Source organism: Triturus cristatus, chromosome 12 (genome assembly GCF_964204655.1).
Source record: "Triturus cristatus chromosome 12, aTriCri1.1, whole genome shotgun sequence".
Lineage (NCBI taxonomy): Eukaryota > Metazoa > Chordata > Amphibia > Caudata > Salamandridae > Triturus > Triturus cristatus.
Window position 1 is genome coordinate 113,930,384 of NC_140595.1, and position 21,584 is coordinate 113,951,967.

General features: G+C 42.6%; 1 protein-coding gene across 1 annotated transcript in view; it reads right to left on the minus strand.

Annotated features, from left to right (window-relative positions):
* Positions 1-21,584, minus strand: part of LOC146772796 (uncharacterized) — a 93,813-nt gene that overhangs the window by 29,999 nt on the left and 42,230 nt on the right. The window contains exon 3 of the mRNA XM_085638034.1: positions 13,736-13,835. The gene's annotated coding sequence lies outside the window, so the exon portion shown is untranslated. The remainder of the gene's footprint in view (positions 1-13,735; positions 13,836-21,584) is intronic.

Here is a 21,584-nt window from a genome sequence, read left to right on the forward strand (position 1 = left end):
ACCAGGTAATATCTCGGGTGTGAGAGCCCTCGGCAAGACAAAGGGTACGAGGTCATGTTCCTAGCGGATTTGGTCACGGACTTTTGGCGTTCTGCCGGAAGTATTAGATTTAAGTCATTACGGAATAGAATCCGTAGCAACAGGGCGCAGTGGCGGACTGGTAATTCGGGTATCTCCTGATAGCGGTAGGGGGCAGCTTCACCCGAAGGATATTCAGTGGTTGTAAGCCTTTTCTGGGTTCTCGCTCCGCAGACCGTTAGTGGCAGGAAGGATTCATCACGGACGTTCGGATGGAGATAAAATCTAGGGGGTAAAGGCTGTATGCCTTGTCTCACGGTTGTCGGTGGGACTGAACTATGTTCTTTCCTCCATTCCATCCACATTTCGGGGAATGTGACGCAAATTGCATTGCTTAGCGGACGTGATCTTTACAACTCTGGTAGGGAAGTCTCCATTTTGTTTTTTTCAGTACTCCTCGAGTCGGCGGCGTCCGACTCGGAGTTCTCCGTGACCCCTTACAGCATTCCATTTCCTGCACGTGGCGCGCAGGGTGAATTGGGGGCAGTGGTCCTTTATGATATACCAAGGAACTAGTTCAAAGGTTAGTCAGGCGCCTTTTGGTGGCACAGGGTCCGGGCTCGAAACATGTCAGGCCTGTACATTCAGTTTCCCTAGGTGGTATATATATCTTTTAAACACATTGTTTTTTGTTACGATCTACACTTTTCGGACACGCTGTCGGTGCTCATTTAACATCCCTGGGCGCTTCCGCGCAACCACAATATTTTTTAGGCGTCAGAAGATCGCGTTGTTGGTATGTACCGTCGTGTTATCTCCGTGAGGGCTGAGTTTCCTACTTTGTGTATATTTCAGCAGGTACTGTAATTCGGTTTTGCGCGACGTTCGCTTCGCAGTGGCCATTTGGCCATTTATGTAGGTCATTTTAGATACAAGCAAGTTTAAAGGCAATGAGTAACATTAAACCCAGATCAGAATAATCCTCTGTGGGAGATTTTCTCGATTTCTTCTTTGGAACTGCGGCCAACAAGATATGTCGGCAGGGAATAGCCTATCGTCAGGCTGTGTTACGAGACCTTCTACCTTTCGGTTCCAATGACGAGACAGGCCCACGGTGTTACAGGTACAGTATCTACTCCAAGAAGTTTCATTCTACTTAATGTCAGATTTACATCTGGTCAAGGCCTGTTCACATTATGTTTCCAAATGATGCAAATTACGTGTGTTTTCCAGGCCTCAAGGTCTACAAGGGAGTTTACTTGGTGTTACTCCTGAGGTTGTGATATAATTGTTGTGCTATAACTGTGGATTACATTATAGAACCTTTACATATGTCCACGGCTATTATAGCCGGTGGTGGATGGCAGTTATGCCGGGATACGATATCCATAACCAAATGTTTGAGACAGTCTGTTTGTGGGACCATATCTTTCAATAGTGTTTTGCTGATTCCTATAGTACAGGATATTTCAAGATATACTGATTGATTTCTCACTCTATATTTAAACAGTTTATTATTCAACCGGTGGGTGTTATGACTGTAGTTGAGTTGGATAAGCGTTAAACTAGCATAATCCGAAGCCTCCGGTCCTGTAATAGAATCAAAAATTAGCTAGCATTCGCGCCAAGAATTTTCAATTCTATTAAGGACACGGAGGCGAGGATTATCCCACCCGGTTTATTACGATATTGGTAATAATTACCCACCCGCATGTACTTGATATTCTGTGTAAGCAGAAGTTACGGGTTTTCCCTGTCTCATTCCTTTCAGGTTCTGGGAAAAGAAGACGGAGCAGGTGTACTTCTGGTGTAGAAGACGTGAAATTCCAGTTTGGATATGGTTCTGACACGTTGGAGGATGATTATTGGACTCCTATTCCTATTTTGGACTAAAGTATTAATGTTATTGATTATTAAGGTTCGAGCAAAGAAAGAGGAGGAGAAACGGGACACTGTGGCTCTTATGGGGCTATACAGGATGTGATGTATGGACGAGCATCATGGGAAATGTAGTTTTTGTTTGCATACAAAACGTTGTTCATTGGCTGCTGTGAGTAGCAAATATAAGAAAGAGAAGCATAATCCTCGCCTCCGTGTCCTTAATAGAATTGAAAATTCTTGGCGCGAATGCTAGCTAATTTTTGATTCCACTTTCAAAAGTAAGTGAGTGACTGTGACGTAACCGAACAAGATGGGTGACAAATTGTGGAGTCAGTGGTTGTCAATTATTTTTAAGCCCCTCCCACCTATCTCAGGAACTTACAGTTGACCCTCGGCGGCTGAAACAAGCTGACCGCTGCGGCCAGGAAATAAAAACATAATGAATTGAGTGTTTTTATATTTAATACTGGTGATGGGGGCCACAAATAGGAGCTGAAGAGTCACAAATATAGGGGGGAGGGATGCCCCAACCCCCTAAAATATGAACCGCCCCTGGAGCCACTGTGTGCTGACTTAGGGTGGAGGCGCCTCATTGCAAGTATGTTATGTTTTAAAAGCACCTTCTGGCACGTTCCTTGCCTCCACCAATTTTGTCTAGTGGAATGTATGACTCATCGTAAAGTAGCACATGCCTGCTACAAGGAATGTGCACTGTCATCAAAGAGCTGCCAGCTTTCATTATCCTAATGTTGCAAAAAGGGTTCATTTGGGTAGAAATCAATTCTTATTATTAAAGAGAACCCCTAACAATGGTGGTACGTTTTAAATTCTGAGTTTGTGCTTCGCCAGACCAAGCATTCTCAAACTATACTGCCTACCAGTATGGATGACATGTGTCTCCCACACCTTGTAGTTCTCTGTCTTATGTAACATTTTCTATACACTGATTTACACACGTAAGATTGATTATCTCTGTGTAATTTGCGTTTGATGTAAAGTGCCCTAACCCCCGTATGAGTGGCGCTATAAAACTAATTCAATGTATCTGAGAGAAAGTGGTTATGGAGACTTGAGGAGTACTGTTAAAGGGTACTGTTAAAGGGTGGTAGTGAGGGAATCCCTAGGGGCGTCAACAAACATTGTCACACTGGCCGCCACCAGTGCTAAAGTCTGCCTTACCAGCTTGTCCCACAGGCCACCCTCACCCACATGCTGAGAGTGGCAGCGTTAGGTCTGCAGCCTTTACTGGACTGGCTAAAGGGAACCAATAAAGCCAGAGATGAGTGAAACAGATGCATACAGTCCAAGTAAAACCTAACTGCATGAATTATATCCATAGAAGAAAGGGACTCGACACCCAGAGATGCAACACTCGTAACCAAGGATGGAAGTACAATGTCGTGGTACAAACAAAAATCAGAAACCACCTTAGGAAGAAAAGAGGAGGAGGGGCACAACACTAGCCCCTCAGTAAGGAACCAGTGAATTGATTTGTCACTGTGCAACGCACCCATTCACGGTCAAAATGACAATTTAGGATGCATTTTGATGACAACATTTTTTTTCAATTTATTGAACTGCAATAAGATCATTTGTACACAAGCAGTAGTCTCAACAGAGTCCTACCCTGAACATAAGTAACACACCTGCCACATGTCTGCCAACATGGGTTTCGCAACATGTAAAGTTAATTTGTTGGTTCCTTAAGGTATAAATGCACATCAATGAAATAATGCTATGCATTTTTTGAGAAACAGAGGAAAGAATTGTCCTGCAGCTCTAAAATGCACTAACCTATTTGTCATCATGAATTATAAATTCACGAATCTTAATCCATAATGTCTCAGTCCAATTGTTGTCCTCAATCACCATGACATATAGATTCAAATGTCTCTGAATATAAAGCAAAAGACATACAGATGATGGATGGAACGCAGTGCAAATCAAACATTCACCCCTTGACCGGAAACAAGCATCCTGGGACCGGTTTCGGGGCATCACCCCTCATCAGCCAGGCTAGCTTGAATCCAGTGGCACAGTGAGCCCGGGACCCACGTCTGGGTATACCCGGCGCACTTAGGGCGAGAAAGCAAAAGATACACAGATGATGGACGGAATGCAGAGCAAATCTAACATTCACCCCCAGTCAATAGATTGCTGTAAAAATCCATTAATCTTTTGCTCACCATGCCACCCCAGTTTAGACCCAGCCATATGCAAATCAGTCTTGACCCTGTGCCTCATGGGAACAGTCCAGCCCGAACTGCCAAGCCAGGTCCCAGGATGCTTGTTTCCGGTTCAGGGAAGACCTGGCTTGGTAGTTCGGGCTGGACTGTCCCCATGAAGCACGGGGTCAAGACTAATTTGCCTATAGCTGGGTCTGAACTGAGGTGGCGAAGTGAGCTAAAGAACGATGATGGATTCAACCCAGCTCTGTGACTGGGGGTGAGCGTATTAAAAGTTTCAGCGCTCTGTCCATCATCTCCTTGTGTTTGCTCTGAATATAAAAACTCAGACAAATGTGTTCTTCATGTGGCCAGTGATCACTATGAGATGAGCAATAGTCCACATTGTGTCAGCAATACGCCTTCTACTGTTTTTAATCCACGGTGTCATAGTGATAGCTGTTAAAAAAAAGGATAGGGACGCCTCCCACAGAGATTCGAAAAGTGGCTGAAGGGCACAGTGGACAAAAGGAAGGATAAAGGCATGGACAAGGAAAGAGAGACAGAAGCCTCAAAACACAAGAGACCGAGCAATGCCCACACCGCCTCAATGATCCTGAACAGCACAAATGGAAGTCAACCACACCCCTATGCAGCCACAGCCCGTGTAGGTAAGAGCAGTGGGGCAATGGGGCCAGGTGGGGGGATTTCAACATGCGACCACGAGGGAAAATCTAATAAATAATTAAATTTCCCTTGTGGTCGTATGTCGTACCCCCCCCCCCCCACCCGGCCCCACCGTTCTCACCTGCATGGGTCGCGGCTGCCTCTTGGAAAGAACCAGACGCAAAAAGCAAAAGAAGTCCATCCTCCAAAAAAATGTTCTTTCTGACTCACAGGACAGATTCAATAGGGACATAGGAGAAAACAAGAGGCCCCACAGGTAAAGGGGTTATGGGCACACAGCGATATTCAAAGCTACCTGAAAGGACAAACCCTTGCGTGCAAGGCCCAACTTTTCAGTTTCCAAACAATTAGGTGAATGTGACCCAGAAAACAAAGCGGCAAGTGGCAGAGGTCTCCAGTTGAATGGTGATGAGAGGACCAGGCACATCCACCAGCTGGACTGAGATGAGAGGAAGAGCTGAGGATCCTACATCTTCCTTGTGTAAAGGGGAAGCTCCAGGAGAACAGAAGCACTCTTTTTCATGGTTTTAGAATGACACTCTGGATTAGCAATTATGGAGAGAATGTAAACAGCGGTCCAGAGGTCCAGGGAGCAAACATAACTTTAATTCCCAACTCCATGAATTGGGATTTGTTGAGTGGAAGTAATGAGCAGGGAGCAGCACATCCACCAGGAGGCAAGAGATGCAGAGCAGGAGGCCCAAACATCCTGCAGTTCTTTTTAGAAGATCCCAGTAGAGAGAGAGAGCGAGAGAGAGAGAGAGATAGAGAGAGACCTGCTTGAGAGAAACACCTGACTGTGAGCATCCAACTGAACATTGTCTACCCTGACTTAGGCATTGAGGAGTTGAGATTTACTGAGGCAGTGCACCCTGGACATCTAATTGTACTCACACTCAGTTGGTCAAGCGGAAGGCCTTATCAAATGCAGCAGCTCATTAGGGTTGGTCTAGACCTTAAGTTTCTTCCAAAGGTCAGCATGAACCACCTTACTAAACATCGCCTTGAAGTCCACAAAGGAAGCATATAAAGCCCATTGCAAATTGGACTTAATTGCCAAAAGCTATAAAGTGAAGAAGTTGTGGGACTGTCCGGCCCACACAACGCTGTATACCATCCCTAATGTAACTGGATATATCCTTCCATACCCATTCCTTAGTTTATGCCCGTGTTCCGCCCCAGTTTCTATGCCATATCTGGAGCCCGAGACAACAGGATATAAACATCATGCTCTCTTTATACATTGTTTATGCTCCCTGTTTATGTACCAACGATATATACAGCTGCTCTGTCCCACTACTGAATGTATAATCTGCTATGACTATCTGATGGTTATGTATGATGGACAATGTCTGAAATATGAAAATGGCAATAAAAATAAGTTTAAAAAAAAAAAAAAGTGAAGAAGTTTTGGGACGCTAATTCTCAGGCAGAATCCTCTGCTCCATAGGGAATCCATTCCCAATGTATCCCAAAACAATAAAACTTTTCAGTAATTGTCTATTCTACTAGGCTGAGTCGTGCGAGAAAATCACATGGACCTTTCACGAGACAATGCAGCAATACTGGACCACCCACCCTCTGTTTAAAAACAATCTGTAAAACCCTTCATACAATAAACACCACACCTTCTCAAAAGGCTAAAGGATTCATTATCAGGCCATATTATGAGTTTCATGGATAAGTGTTTTACATACAACATCTTAAAGATAACTTAATAAACAATATCTTTGAAGTTCTCATTCATTTGTGGTTGAGTTGCTCTTCCATCTATGCAAACCAGAACCCTGAAAATGTGATTTCCTACCAGTCCATTATGTTTTGTCAAAAAACATTATTCCCGTTAGGGACTAACGGCTGGTCAAAGTACAGCAACAGCTCAATACACAATTTGCTAAATTTTACTTCCTCAGTGTTGCCCAACAGTACTGTTAAAGTAGTCGTAAAAATAAATAAAATCCCCTGGTGATGGAGTTAACACAATTCATTTGCTCAATGTGAGTCAAAATCATAGAGGCCAGATGACGGACATTTTATTATTCTGTCTGTAGAGAACTTTGATCTAAGCTAACCTCCTTTCTGCCGCTTCCTTTAGTACTGAAGACATTTTTCTGCTTGCCATCATTTACAGTTTAATTGCGATAGGTTTCTTCACATTTATAGGTATATTCTCACCTAAATAGAACTCCTTTATCCTAGATCATCAATTATTAACCTTGCGCCGAGGACTCCAAGGGTGCACAAAAAATTCTCAGGCAGTCTGCAGCCTAGAGTGCCTAGCTAACCCAAGCTTTCTGGGGACGCTTGGGCCTAAGGCCAGCAGTACTATTTAATCAAAATGAGGTAATCCATGTTAGTGAGAAAGCTCATATTTACATTTCTCATGTATGACTTACTTCACTCCACTAAGAGTCTTTCTCTTTTCCAGTGCATTGTTTTCCTTCAGTTTTTTTTTCACACTGCATATTAATCTTGCAGGGTGCATACTGTGGCCTTGGTCTCATAGGTGTCTCTGTGAGCTCAGGCTGTTGGTTGGTGTTTATAGCAGGACTTTACTGAGAGTTTGGATGGAAGGCAGAAGTCCAAGCAGTATGTTTCAACGATGTCCTTGTAAGCCAACAGACTGATACTTCCAAGTCTAGTATTTTCTTTTGAGTTCGATATATTGTGCTACTGGAATGCGGCATGGGCATTTAGTTGCAATATTCTGCAAATTATTATTTATTTTTATGCAATTTGTCTTAATGGTAATAGAGCCAAGCCAACAAGGGGATGATTTCAGTGGACGTTGTTCTTCTTTTTGGCATTTATATTGAGGAGAAAATATCTTCTGGCTTTGATTATCCAATGGGAGTCAGTGTTAGATATTCTGTATGTTCCTGAGCAGCAGGTACTGCATCAGATTTAGAAGCCATTACATTAATTTCTGGGGGAACCGGTAGACTCTAACATGCTAAGCAACCCAATGAAACATTTGAGTTTACCTGGCTTGCTCAGAAGAAGCATGCATTAATGATTCAAGTACATCCTGTAGGAGCGGTAGAGTACTATCAGAGCTTTCGGATATGAGAACATCACACTCTCTGCCTCGTTCCACTTATGGATTAATATTCTGAACACTACTCAAAAGTTTCTGTTGGCTCCAAGAATAAATCACATTGGTCTTCATTAGGGCTAGGCCGCCAATGTAGTTCAAAATTCTCACTGAGCGCAACATTGTGGGGAAACAGACTTTTTAGGAGAAGAGTAAGGCAGGGCATCAACTTTTCAGGATGAGGTTTAGACTGCACAAGATAAGCTAAACATTTCTGGTTTATTTACTTGCTACTTGAACTTCTTGGCGCCTGCGATTTTGTCGATTGCAAGAAATTAATGGTTATAAGTGCTCTTATTGAAATGATCATTGACGTTGAGATGGGACCTTCAAGAGCAGATCTTGAGACTGGACGGTCAATCTGTGCTTTGAGGTGATATCCTCGTATTTTAGGATGGCAAGCCACCAACTGGTGATCTGAATTTCCCTGAACATATTATAGTGTAAAGCTGAGGCAAAGAATATTGATTGGGTGAAAAATTATTAAGTAATTTAAAGCAATTCATACATGGAATTTTATTCTCTTCTTGGCTGTGGCTTCACTATGGAACCCGTGGCTGGTTCTACACTCCCAAACTCAGATAAAAAATATTTGTGTTGGGGTACAGGGGGTTTAGGAAGGGATAAGAAAAGTCACTCCTTATGGGGAGTAGTGCATATTCCCTCAAAGTGGCGTCATATTTCCCAAAGTGGCATCAGTGATCCCTAGCACATACCCCGACATGTCTAAAGCCATAGCTCTGTTTCGAAATACAATTGTTATTCAGAGAGACAAACAATTTCCCTTCTACTTGAATAAGCTGCTGTTCAAACTATAAGTACATTTCATCACAATTGGTGTAGCAGCCAGAATATGTCAGCTAGACTCCTCTATTAGATTACATTGACAATGTATAAGACTGCACTTATAGGCAGTCATCAGAAATGTTAATACACAAAGAATTGGGATGTAGGGATAAATAGTCTGGGTCCTGTTCCTCCGAAAACAGTCCCCACTGGTACATTTTGGAACATACATACTCTCAATGGGAGGTCCATGATATTTTTTTTAACCCTGTTAAAGGTATTAAACAGTTATTCATTCATATCAGTCCATTTCTAGAGATCCACCGTGGTCCAATCTTTTTAATACCAAGTTCTTTATTGAAGCAATGTATGGTTTATACAATGTATCCGTTTTAAAGATGCCGTATTAGAATTCCAACAGCCAACACGAGTTTTGAGTATACTCTCTCACTTAAGAAGTTTTCTTATCTGTATGTCATACTTTAAAAAAATATTTTTATTTCAGTTGTTGTCCTTTCAGTCTAATATTCCAATATGTGGGTCTGCTGATCTTGGAAGTTATTTGGAGTTATATATCTCATTACAGCTGGTTGCCCCGAACACGGTATCAGCAACCTGAACTGAATAGCAGCATTTTCTCACGATGAATTGTCGGTTCAAAACCTTTGAACAACAATTGATACAAATATTTTTTTAAGTATGACATACAGATAAGAAATATTTTCTTAAGCCTTGACAAAGAGGGTTTTGTCGAAACACGTTTTAGCTGCTGGAATACAAATAAGGCATCTTAAAAATAATGTATTATATCAACCATGATAGTGTTCAATAAAGTCAAAGAAAATTGGTTCTTTCTTATTTTGTAATTGTTATATAGATGAATAGTAAGTGCAAGTTGTGATCTGCAGGTTACACGTCAAATTCGTGGCAAGGCTGTCTCAGTATTTCCTCCTCGTGAACTCAGATAATTAAACCAGGCAATGGGAACACCTTTTATTTATAGGACTTAAACGCGGGAGAAATCTGCATGAAGCACAATGTAAAAATAAATTACTCTCACGATGATAAACCTGGAGAACGGGGTCATTTAGATCCTGGTGGGAGGCCTGTAGGTCAGAAGAGGCTTCTCTGGAGGAGGATCACCCACCATATTTAGAGATCCTAGCCAGGCAGGTGGGGATCTCTGTGCCTTTAGTGGGTTCACTGGGGCAACTGCACCATTAAGGGCACTTAACTTTGCTTGATTTGCTCGTTCAGCCAACTTGTTTTGTTTTCAAGAAACAAACTCCCACAACTGGAGTTTATTTCTTAAAAATCCACCGTGGGCTTCGCCCTGAGCATTTTCCTTATCCGGGGCCGCATCGCATAGCAGTCCGGGGTAGTAATAACCACCAGCATTAGAATGAAGAGGGATCCACCTGAACCTGGAAACTATTATTGAGCCGGATCTGGGATCATGTAATTTGCCAACACAGGGACACAATTCAGCAGTGCTGCATGTTGTCTGCTTTCAGTGCGGAATAGCAATGTCCAGGCGGTGAGGGAGCTTTCTATTTTAGATCTCAGCTGGGCCCAAAACAATGGCCGAATGTAAAGGGCCATCAGCCCTCCTTTTGTTTGAGTATAATCCTGGCTGGGAAACTTCTTGGGCCTAACACCTAGACACCAATGCAATGGAGGGGAAACAAAGGTGCCCCGCACCGTGTGTTACCAATTCACAAATTCTTAAGAGGCACTTCAATTTTAGGCATGCTTTTGAATTTGTTCAATCCCTCTAAACAAGACTTATGCATGCACTGTAAGAATGTCAGATATATCGGTCTGTACAAGTATTTATATGAATAAAAATGTAAGCAGCACTTGCTTTTTTAAAAGATTTCATTATTTTATGGCACTTTTCATCCCAATCTAGGGTGTTAGAGCTCTTTTTATCACGCACACATTATACATTGACATAAATCATCAAACTGTAAGTCAATGCACAGGATATTACATAAGACAATGAGAGTTTCAAGGTGTACGAGTCACACATAGTCTTTACTAGTAGGGAATATATGTTAAGAGTACATGGCCGGGAGAAACACAAACTCAGAATGTAAAACGAAACACAGTGTTTAGGGATGTCTGTACTAATATGATTCTATTACTACCCAAAGAAACCATGCATAGCAGCCTTATTATAAAAAAAGATTGAGAAAAAACAATAGGGGTTTAAACCCATCCCATGACATTTGCATGCCGTTCCTTGAAGCTGGTTCATAGTGCACTGTGCTATATTAGAAGGATTGCAATTTATGAACTGCAAGTAATAAAAGGATCTCTGTGTCAAAAGCAGTAACCCACTTACCTATCTACATAGCATAAAAATCCTTCATCTGTATGTTACAGATGGCCTCTGCGGGAGATACATTTACCCTCTATGCTACTTTAGAAGTCAAAGCTGTGACTAGACAAATACAGATCTCTCCAGCAAGTGTATTAACCACTAGAATTACTATTATTACTAATCCCTGAGATTTACCATGCACACAAAGATCTCTGCTGCAGGTGCCTCAACCCCATAAGATATTTTAAAATGCAGCCGTTGTAATCAACCAAGCCAGCCCAGAACAGATTTACTGTCACATTTGTCCTTGTTGCTGATTTCTTTGTGGCAGACTTTAAAAAAATAAATGTATAAACTGACATTCAGCCCGCTTTTCATGGCTCTGCTCGCTTGACTCCACCCCCTTTTTGTCGCTACACCTTGATCCCCAATTTATGGGTTCCAGAATAAAGATTTTTCAATTCCAACACTGAAAGCAACTTACGGTCACCCCACCCTAAAATAAGCAGGTCGACAGTCACTTTAACCTCATGTCCCTTTCATGGATAGACTGCCGAGTCAAAGCTTTACAGGTCTGAGTCCGCGGAGGCTCCGCCCAGAGGCGTAGCTTCATAGGGGGTGTAACACTGTTTGGGGTGTTACACCCTCCCCCCACTAATAAATATATTTTCAGATGTATAGTTGGGTACAGGTGCTCTCAGTAGGGTTTGGTGAGGTGTCTGCCGGATTTTGCCAAGAATTTTTCCATACATACACTGACAAACAAAAAACACACACACACACACACATTCTCACTCATCTCTGTTTTGAAAGCTCTAAAAAGAATTATTTTACAAAAGATTGCGTTTCTCTCATTTAGTACTCCTATTAATCCACATTCCTCCCCCTTTCCAATGCCTCTTAAGCCCCACTCATTCGTCCTGCCTGTCATATAATATATGATTAAACATTATATACCAGCGTGATGGTCTGGAAATCTGATGCTACCCCCCGCAAATCTTACTGGCCAAGCTAGGCGCCTGGCAGTGGTGCTCCTGGCCTAGGTCATACAGCACTATTTGAAATACATTTCAAAAATAAACATTCCCAAATACCTCAACATTAATATCTCGCTATCACATTACAGACCACGTCTCTCACTAGATTGGTGCTTGGCAGTGCCGAACTTCCCAGAATTTGAGGCTAATTTACTTTATTCTGATATATATTTTGACATCGCTCATGCCTAGGTGGGCGGGACGCTGTAATCCCATCGCTGGAGCTATTTGACAGAAATAACGAGCTACCCTTGAAAACTGAAATATTACCTCACAAGTATGGCATTCACACGATAGCTTATCAGCGGTGGGAAAAAGTCGAAATACCAGGCGCCTGTGAGCAAAAATGGGAGAAGCAATCTTGAAATTGGTTTTTACGAAATTAAAATATACATATTGAAATCTTTCCTGAAGGTGGAAATCTTTCCACTGCAGATAGAGGTAGGAAAGCTTAGGCCCTGGTTACAAGTATAGGTGCTATTCATCTCACCTGGTTAATAACGATAGCACGCGGTATGTTATGTATCAGATGTGATACGTAGCCCCTGTTATGAGTTTCAAGGGAATAACGTGTGTATTTTGGTGTTTAATGCACCAAACTATGCATAACATGGTAAATACCATATGCTTTTCCTTATCTAAATTGCAGCAGGTTTGACCTGTGGAAATTTAACAAACGTTGAGGTATTTAAAACACCCAATAATTATCAGATGCATTAAATAACACTCGGCTCTTAATTCCGACCCCTGTGCAAACCATACCACGCGGTATGTCATTTATCAGGTGCGATACATAGCCCCTGTTATCAGTTCCAAGGGAATAACATGTGGATTGTGGTGTTTAATGCACCAAAATACGCATAAAATAGTAAATACCATATGCTTTTCCTCATTTAAATTTCAGCCGGTTTGACCTGCTGAAAATGTAACAAAGGTTGAGGTATTTAAAAATCCTATAATTATCAGATGCATTAAATAACACTCAGCTCGTAATTCCGACCCCTGCACAAACCAGGGTTTATGCAGGGTTCAGAGAATAAGGACCCACTCGCAATCAGGCTCTTAGTGTTTGACACGACTGAGGTGACGAGCCTTTTATTTATTGCACTGCTACATTTATGGACCCCTTACCACGTCAATGTGTAGTGCTGAAGTGCTTACCTACAGCGGAAGCACACTACACCGTGTAAGGTGTGTGGGTGGAAGGATTTTATCATTGTTTTGATCCTTTGTGGGAAGTGTGTGTGATGACTACGAGGTGCGGTTATGTTCTGTAGGATCGGGTACTGTACCTCATTTATGGTGTGCGTGCCTCAACTCCATGTCCCGTCTGTGTGAGTCCTGGCTGACTCATAAATATATTTACCTGCAGAGCCCAGATATGAAGGAAGATAGATCATGCTAGAAGAGTATATGAGTTTCTCACCCCATCAAATCCTGGGAATTTGGGTCATGTGGTAGGAAAGGGAAGTCAGGTTCAAGTGGGGAAACTCCACCTTGCACTCTACACTTCCAGGGTTCTCTGGGCAAGCTGCAGTGTCATAGGCCTGCCCTAGGACCCCATGGGGCCTGTTGTGAGGGAGCCTAAGGTGTCTAGGAAAGATAAGGACTACGATCATCATTGAGAGTGTGTAAAGGACAGTGTTAAAGATGTACAACCCAGAGCAAGAGACAGTATGAGCAAATGGCCAGTTTTAAGCTCAGAAACCTCCGCCAGCACATACACATGCCCACAACTTACCTAGGCTTCGACTAACATCCCAGTGACAGTGGTCCTCAGGAGCTGAGTTCAATAGGCCTGCGTCCTGTTCATGGTCCACTTTCAGAGGCAAGAGCAGAACCTTCAAATAGAAATAAACCAGCAGAGATGGGCTTCTGTTCTGAACCATACGGAATTGCTCCTACCAACTCTAACCTAACTTCTCTGAGTTCAGAGTTCAACTGAGCAGCTCAAGTAATCACCAACATCCACACATAATATCACAACTCCCTGGTCCTTAGACCCTATGGCTGGCATACTATTAAAATTTGCTACATTCACAAAATGACCTGCACCACCTACCAAGTCTTATACCATACCACCCCTGCATCAGTAGCGGCTGGTGATCATTAAAAGTGGTGAGGCAGAATATTTATCTGAACTCCACCGAGTAGAGTGAACAAGCCCAGCTACTTCTGGGAGGGCCTGAAGGGGGACAGTCGTACCCTGTCAAAATATAGTCAAAGAGCGTTATTTAAAGCATAATTTACACATAAATGTGTTCAAAAGCTATCAGCTAGAAGCGAGACCGAGCTGTTTATTAAAAATTCAAGCAGTTTCATGATGTGTCAAGCCAATGATGTCTGATGTTGCTCAGAAGTTGGCACCATTTTTTTATATAGTGCAGTGGGTTCCCGCTTTATCTCAATAATTACCTCCTTTGGGACAGGGCCAGCATTTTGCCTGGGGTGCCCCTTATTCCAAGAATTACGTCCAGTATTCCCAGTATCACAATTGTGCTGCAGGTGTCTCTATGCTCAGAATTACATCTAGTATGACTGTGTCAGCATTTTGCCTTGTGTCCCACTTATGCGAAGAATTACCTTCAATTTTCAGGCCGCCAGCCTTTGCATGGGAAGGTCCAAAAGCCAAGAATAATCTCAATAATGCTCAGGCAAGCAGCAGACTCGTATGCAGAACACAACCATATGCATACACTCACATTCACTCACTCACCTTCATTCTTACTCACCCTCATTCTCAATAAATTTCCACTCCCTTACATTTCTTCTGTCACTCTCACTCACACTTGCTTGTGTTCACTTTTTCTCCCTTCACTCTCTCAGTTCCACTCTCTCATTCTCACTCACCCAACCTCTCATTCACACTCAGTCTCACTCACTGTCATTTATTGTCACTAACTTAACAGTCACACACCCTCATTCACTTTCACTCACACGTACACATATGCTCACAAGCTCTCACACACACACTCCATGCACTCTCTCTCGCATACGTAAACATCCACACCCACACACTCTGCCTGATCCTCATACATGCACACATAATTTCACCTTTTTTTTTTAACTTTAGCTGTCTGTGTCAGTCTGCTTCAGCTCCTCAGCAGTAGGTTCTGGACAGGCCCTCAGGGCAGGAGCATAGCTCCAGTTAGTCTTGAGCATTGATAGAGTAAAGTGAAAGCTGAAGCCTGTGCTGTGCATACACCATGCTGACCCCCTATGCAGACTCAAGCTTGCCACCTCTTGGTCTTTCACCTCACCCTCTGCAAACTTGTCACATGGTAGAGTCATGTCACTCAGGGGCGTAACACAGGCCCCCGCATCCCCCGCAGTGTGGGGGGCCCCCAAGCTCCAGGGGGCCCCCTCAGCACTGCACTTCGGCCGGGGAGCTCCTGCTAGAGTCCGGAGGGGGCCCCTCCACGTACCTTGCAGGGGGGACCCCTCAATTATCGTTACGCCACTGATGTCACTGATGCTCCTGAGCCCACCCCACACTTTGACGAGACTGGTAAGGATGAGATCAGGGTTGGATTGGGATTAAAAAACAACCCGGGCACGCAAAAAAAGAGTGGCCCACATTTGCATATTGCCTTTCTGTAAAACACTGCTTCGGCGAAATTTTATTTTAAAAAAGGGAGGAGTCAAAAAAATGCACGGATTAGTTTACACTGGTGAAACGCACCTGAAAACAAGTGAGGCCACTTTTGGCCAGGACCCCTGCCCCCGCTCAATATGCATATATTAATGGGCCGGCCCAGCGAGAGAAAGGGAGAGACACCTCTGCCGTTGATAAAAGGGTGGTAATGGACGCCCATCTGCCTCCAGAAAGGTCACTGGGCCCTGGTGGCATCTGAACAACGCCGAAACCGCACAAATCGGCTCCCCCAGGCTGCTCAAAAAAGCAGCCCACATCTGGAATTCGGGTACCGGCCCCTCGGGCATTGCCCGAGTGCCCGCATTACCAATCCGACCCTGAATGAGATGGGCTGATTGAAGTGTACCCGGGCACTAAAGCACCTGGGTTACCTTTAGAGCTGAAGCTGCAGTGTATTACAAATAGGGATGTACGCTGGTCTGTCAGGTTCCTGAGACTAGAGGTGGAACTTCACCAGGACTGGACAATCTGGCTGAAGGCTGGTACAAAATACAAAAAAGATTGCCACGTGCACACCATGTTTCTTTCAATTCATCATAATTTCATCAGGCTTTATTTGATGCTGTTTAATCCTTGAAGCGTGCAGCCTCGGTGACGTGGCCTGCCCAAGTGCCTCGTGTCTATGTAAACTTGAAGAAAACTGGAGCAACATCCCACTCCAACCGGACGCACAGCTTACTCCGTTATGTATTCACCAAAGTACTCCATAATTTTATCCATGTTTAAATTTTATTCCATATTTTCCAATTCATCAGTCAATTTTCACCAAATTTAGTTCCTGTCACATATGAGGCAGTATATGTATAAAAACGCTGGTAAAGGCATCTCTATGCAGCTGCGCCGACTCTCAGACAGATTCAATGTGTCAGGCTTCTGCTTTACCTTCACTCGCAGTGAAGGTCTGCATTTATTTTACTAGACCCCTTATAAATAATCAGCTATAATTTACTATTGGTATAATTAGTAAGGAGCAGAAAACAAGTGGGGCAGAGCCCTGACGCCCAAATTGGTGAACCACCACTAATACCTGGGATAGCAACTTTTGATCCTGGGGTCAGATTGACTTCAGAACCAAACAAAACCTCACACATGAAAACCCCGGGTTCGACAGACATGAAGGCTCATGAGAAATCCGACTATTTCCATCTATCCACACCTTCAAAATAATTATGAAAAAATCCTGCCATGCCAAAATCATCAAACAAGTAACTGGCCCCTATCACAAACAACTAGAGAACAGTCACTAAAGCCTAGAGGGAGTATAATACAAAAGTCTCATACCGCACCCACCCAAAACAGAATGCCCTCTAACAAAAGCATATCTAACGCATAATTAATCCAGGTGGTTAGCCATCAGAGTTAATATTCATAATTGTACACTGCATAAACCAAGTGCTATTAGATACAATAGGAGATGCATATGACTATAAAATGTCTGTATCAAATGTTAGGAGAATGGATGCAGCGTCAAAATTAGAATCATGATCAGTCAATTATGAGTAGGGCTCCCGGTTTTATGGTATTTATTTTTTTTACATTTCCGTCTGTATTTACCCATATTTATTCTTTGGGCATCTTATTGGTATTTGTCCATATTTACTTTGTGTTTTGAGAATAAATGGATCTGCAAAATGGTATACCACGTTTATTTAACTCTTGGACGTGCACTTATGCACAGATGCCTGTCGCGTTTTAGCAAATTAAGCAGCCACATATAACAAAACACCACACTCACAGGTACATATTAGTGTTAAACTACAAATATATGTTAACATGTGCCTATATTTAAGGAAATTACATCCTGTTGTTTAACTCTCCATGCTGTCTGTCTGCTCAGCTGTTGCCTGGCATTCATGAAAGACAGCATGGAGAGTCTCTCACAAGAAGCACCTTTTTCAGAGTTTTTCTGCTTTGAAACATAAATACAGACTGGAAACACATTGTTTTCTGGCTGTATTTATCTGTAAAAATCAGTAAAAACGGAAAACTTGGTCCCTTCATTATGAGCTACACACAATTTGTTGTTCGAATATACCACGTCATCTGAAAAGGGTTTGCAATCTGTATTGAAATTGAAAGTCGCCGGCTTTGGTTAGTTTTCACTTCTCAGTTTGGGCAAATTAACGCGGATGGGCCTTTAGGGAGTTTGGCTGGGGGTACCTAAAAAGATGTCAACTTTGCATCAAGCAGCAGGGCCTGGCGAAACACCGATTGCTGGGTTCTGCAGGCCTGGAGTAAATGAGAACAAGTGCTGTGTTGTTTACAAACCCATGCTAACTATATTGTGTCAAAAAATGACATTTTTTTCTGGAAATGTGTAATGGCGATGACAGGATGATGTGACACTCTCTCCATTTCTTAGATGCTGCTGGGTTCACTTTAATGGAATTTAAGGTTTTCTGATTGCTTTTACGTTCCTAAGCCTTCAAAACAAATAAACTCAATATAACTGAAATTGTTTATATGCTTACTGCACTTCCTATCATTAATTTGATGCATTGTAACCTCTCCTTTGTAAATATTCCTTAGGCTCTTTCAATTATGCGAAGCCCACTGACCTATCAGAAGAAGATTCTGCGCTATAGCAATAAACAATTAATACGTTGATAAATAAGTAATAAAAAGTAGCAGAGAGAGGAAGGACCTTGGGGAATATACACTGGAATAAGAGTAATTCATAAAGCAAATGGGTAACCAGGTCAGGGAGGCAGAGGCTAGAAGTTGACGTTTTTGAATGGAAGCCTGTTTCGTTGTCAAGGTAACAGAGGTAGCCAGAACATCAGAAAGAGATGTAGAGCAAGTGAGGACAAGATGAGAGATGAAGGTAGGGATGGGCTTGCGATGGAGAAGTCCATAGAAACCACCCTGGAAGGAGAGTGCAAGGGGATGGCGGATTACTTCTATCTGTGGGGTGTGAATGTATGGGGTGTGCACAGGCAGAAATGAGAACATTTCTTAACTGTTCGGGAGTCTTTAAGGTCAGTAGAGCTGGTTCAGAATCCGCCACATTGTTATGCATTTGACGAAGCCCATTTCAACATCAAGATGGCCAGTACTTGATTTGTAAAATCATAAGTGCCAGGGCCCTGACCCAGAGGACACTGCAGCTTGCACCGCCCGTTGCCCCGTCATCAATGTCAATGGCGGTACCTGGTTGAAGTGGTGGCAGCCAATCAGATCTCAGCAATGACAGTACCAAAACAACTACTAACCGTCTCTCTCACCTGCAAGTGCAACAGTTCAGATTATTCCAGGTCCCCAAAGCTTAAGGAATGACGGGGAAGGCAGGTATTAGTATTTTTAAATATATGTTGTATTCATAAACAACCATTGTTCTGCTCCTCAGCTCTAAATTAGATGAGCAGCGCCACCATGTGGCAGAGTTTCATAAGTGTGGTGATGACAATGAAGTGCGGCGCCAAGCACTTGGAAACTAATGAAGTGCCGGTGCAGAGCATCGGAAACCACCGGCTAAAATCAAGCACTGACGATGGCACATCTTTTTTGCTTTTTCGCTGAAATGTATTTTAAAAAACCGTTTATTTGTATTTTGAACAAGTGAAAAACATGTCCCTCATCTCTCTTACTTCCCATTCCTCGTTCACCTACCTCATCCATTTGTATCACTTGATTTTATGAACGATGGTCTGTAACTAACATCCCATATTTTCAATGTTTACTGTTAGACACATATATACTGATAGGAAACGGACAGATTATATGTGTTAAATACGGTCAGTATTTATGTGAAAAAAAGAAATGGAGACACTTGCACGTCTATTTGTTTTTATAAACGGAAAATACAGAAAACAGGTAATCTTTTCCAGTTATTCACCAGCCTGTCCATCTTGACTGCTAGGCCAATAACTGTGCAGATTGGCAGGGAAGAGGGGTTAAATAAAGGGATGAAATTGCCTTAAAGAGCTTCAGAAGCGCACACATTGTTAAATGTTTTCATTTGAGTGCATTGTTGTCTTATATATTGCCCCTTGTAGTGCATCCAAGTTTAAGTGTATATTTATGTGATAAGTAAATGTGAAAAAGTAAATATTGCCAATTCATTTTTTCACATAACGAAAAAAATATGGACAAATACTGATATGATGAGCAAAAATAAATATGAATCAGAACAGGTAGAAATGTTAAAAATCATGAAGGCCATAAGACCGGGAGTACTACATTTACCTGATCAAAGAGCACTGCAAACACAACTCTGCATTGCTGAAAAGCATTGGACAGCTCTGGCCCTCATGAGAATAAATTAAGTATTCTGATTCTATTTTTGTTTTCTACTGCCAGGTTTCCCAAGAGAGGCTTTCAAGCTTGTGTGAACAGACTGAGAACAGTTAACCCCTTACTTGCTAAACTGATAATATATATACATATAAATAAATATATATATATATATATATATATATATATATATATATATATATATATATATATATATATATATATATATATATATATATATATATATATATATATATATGTATATATATATATATATATATATTATCTACTGGCGGTTGCCAGTAGATAGTTATAGTTAGGACCGAGTTTCCATAGGAAATCTCAAAATTCTATTCTGAATAACTTTTGCGCCGATTGACGAATCTTCGCGAAATTTTCAAAACTAATGGGGCGCTCCGCTCCGCTCCTACCCTGAAAGTCTCGGGGTGATTCGTCAAGCGGGGCCGAGAAAAAGGGGGGGTCCCAAAACACGTTTTCCCCATGGATTTTTCCATAGGGACTTTAGTCGCAGCTACAGCCCGAACGGCTGAACAGAATTACGTGAAATTTGGCAGAGAGGTAGCCATAAGGTCCGTTTGGTGCCTTTTGCAGGTTTGGTGTAAATCTGTTCAGTATTTTCTGAGAAAATAGCATTTAAATCAATATATATATCTATACGCGCGCAGCGTGCGCGCAGGGTGCGCGCACTCGGCCGTCCGCGAGCGCACTTCTGATTGGTTGCTACATCTTAGTAATCATTCGAATCGGTTGAAACCAGGAAGTGTCGGCCGCCATTTTGTCTCTCGCACTGAGAGGGGGGTGAAACACAAAGGATAAAAACATGTAAAGGGGGCATGCTGGACAGTTCCTGACCCCCTAGCAGGGGTCAAGGGGTCCTAGGAGGTCCCCCAAGGGCAATTAAAAAAATTTAAAAAAATTCGGTAATTCGCCGAGTGCGCGAAGCGTGCGCGCACTATATAAAAGAAAAAAATTCCACGTGGTTCGTGCAGCGTGCGCGCACGGTATAAAAGCTTTAAAATAAAATGGAAAAGTCAATCCCCCCTTGTGCACACGCTTCGCGAAGCGCAGCGTGTGTGCATGGCATATCTTCCAACTGCCAGTTTATACCAAAACCCTTAACAACAATGCGTATCTTGTGCGGACGGTGCATGAAGTGCACCGTGCGTACATGGCCCATTAAGCGTAACGTGGGTGCGCGGTGCGCGCAGCGCACTGCGTGCCCACCGTGCGTGCACGGTGCTCAAAGTGCACCGTGCGTGCACGGCACTAACTGCGTAAAGTGGGCGCGAGGTGCGCAAAGCGCACCGCGTGCTCACCGTGCGCGCACGGAACGAACTACGTGAAGTGGGCGCGCGGCATAAAGTAACTTAGCATTTAAAAAACCGTACAAATTCACTGAAAAAACCATAGGTTTCACACACGTTATAGTTAGGAATTAGCATTTAAAAAACCTTGCAAATTCACTTAAAAAACCATAGGTTTCACACATGTTATAGTTAGCTGGGCATTTTCCTCATGAAAAACCAATGAAATTCCCCCGTTATAGTTAGTGCAGGCAACTATAACTCACGCGACCGTAATCCGCTGCTGATGACGTCAGATATTGCATCACTGATGACATATGTGTCTTTCTGAAAAAAAAAAAAATATATATGTATAGCTAAAAAAAAAAGGAAGAAGA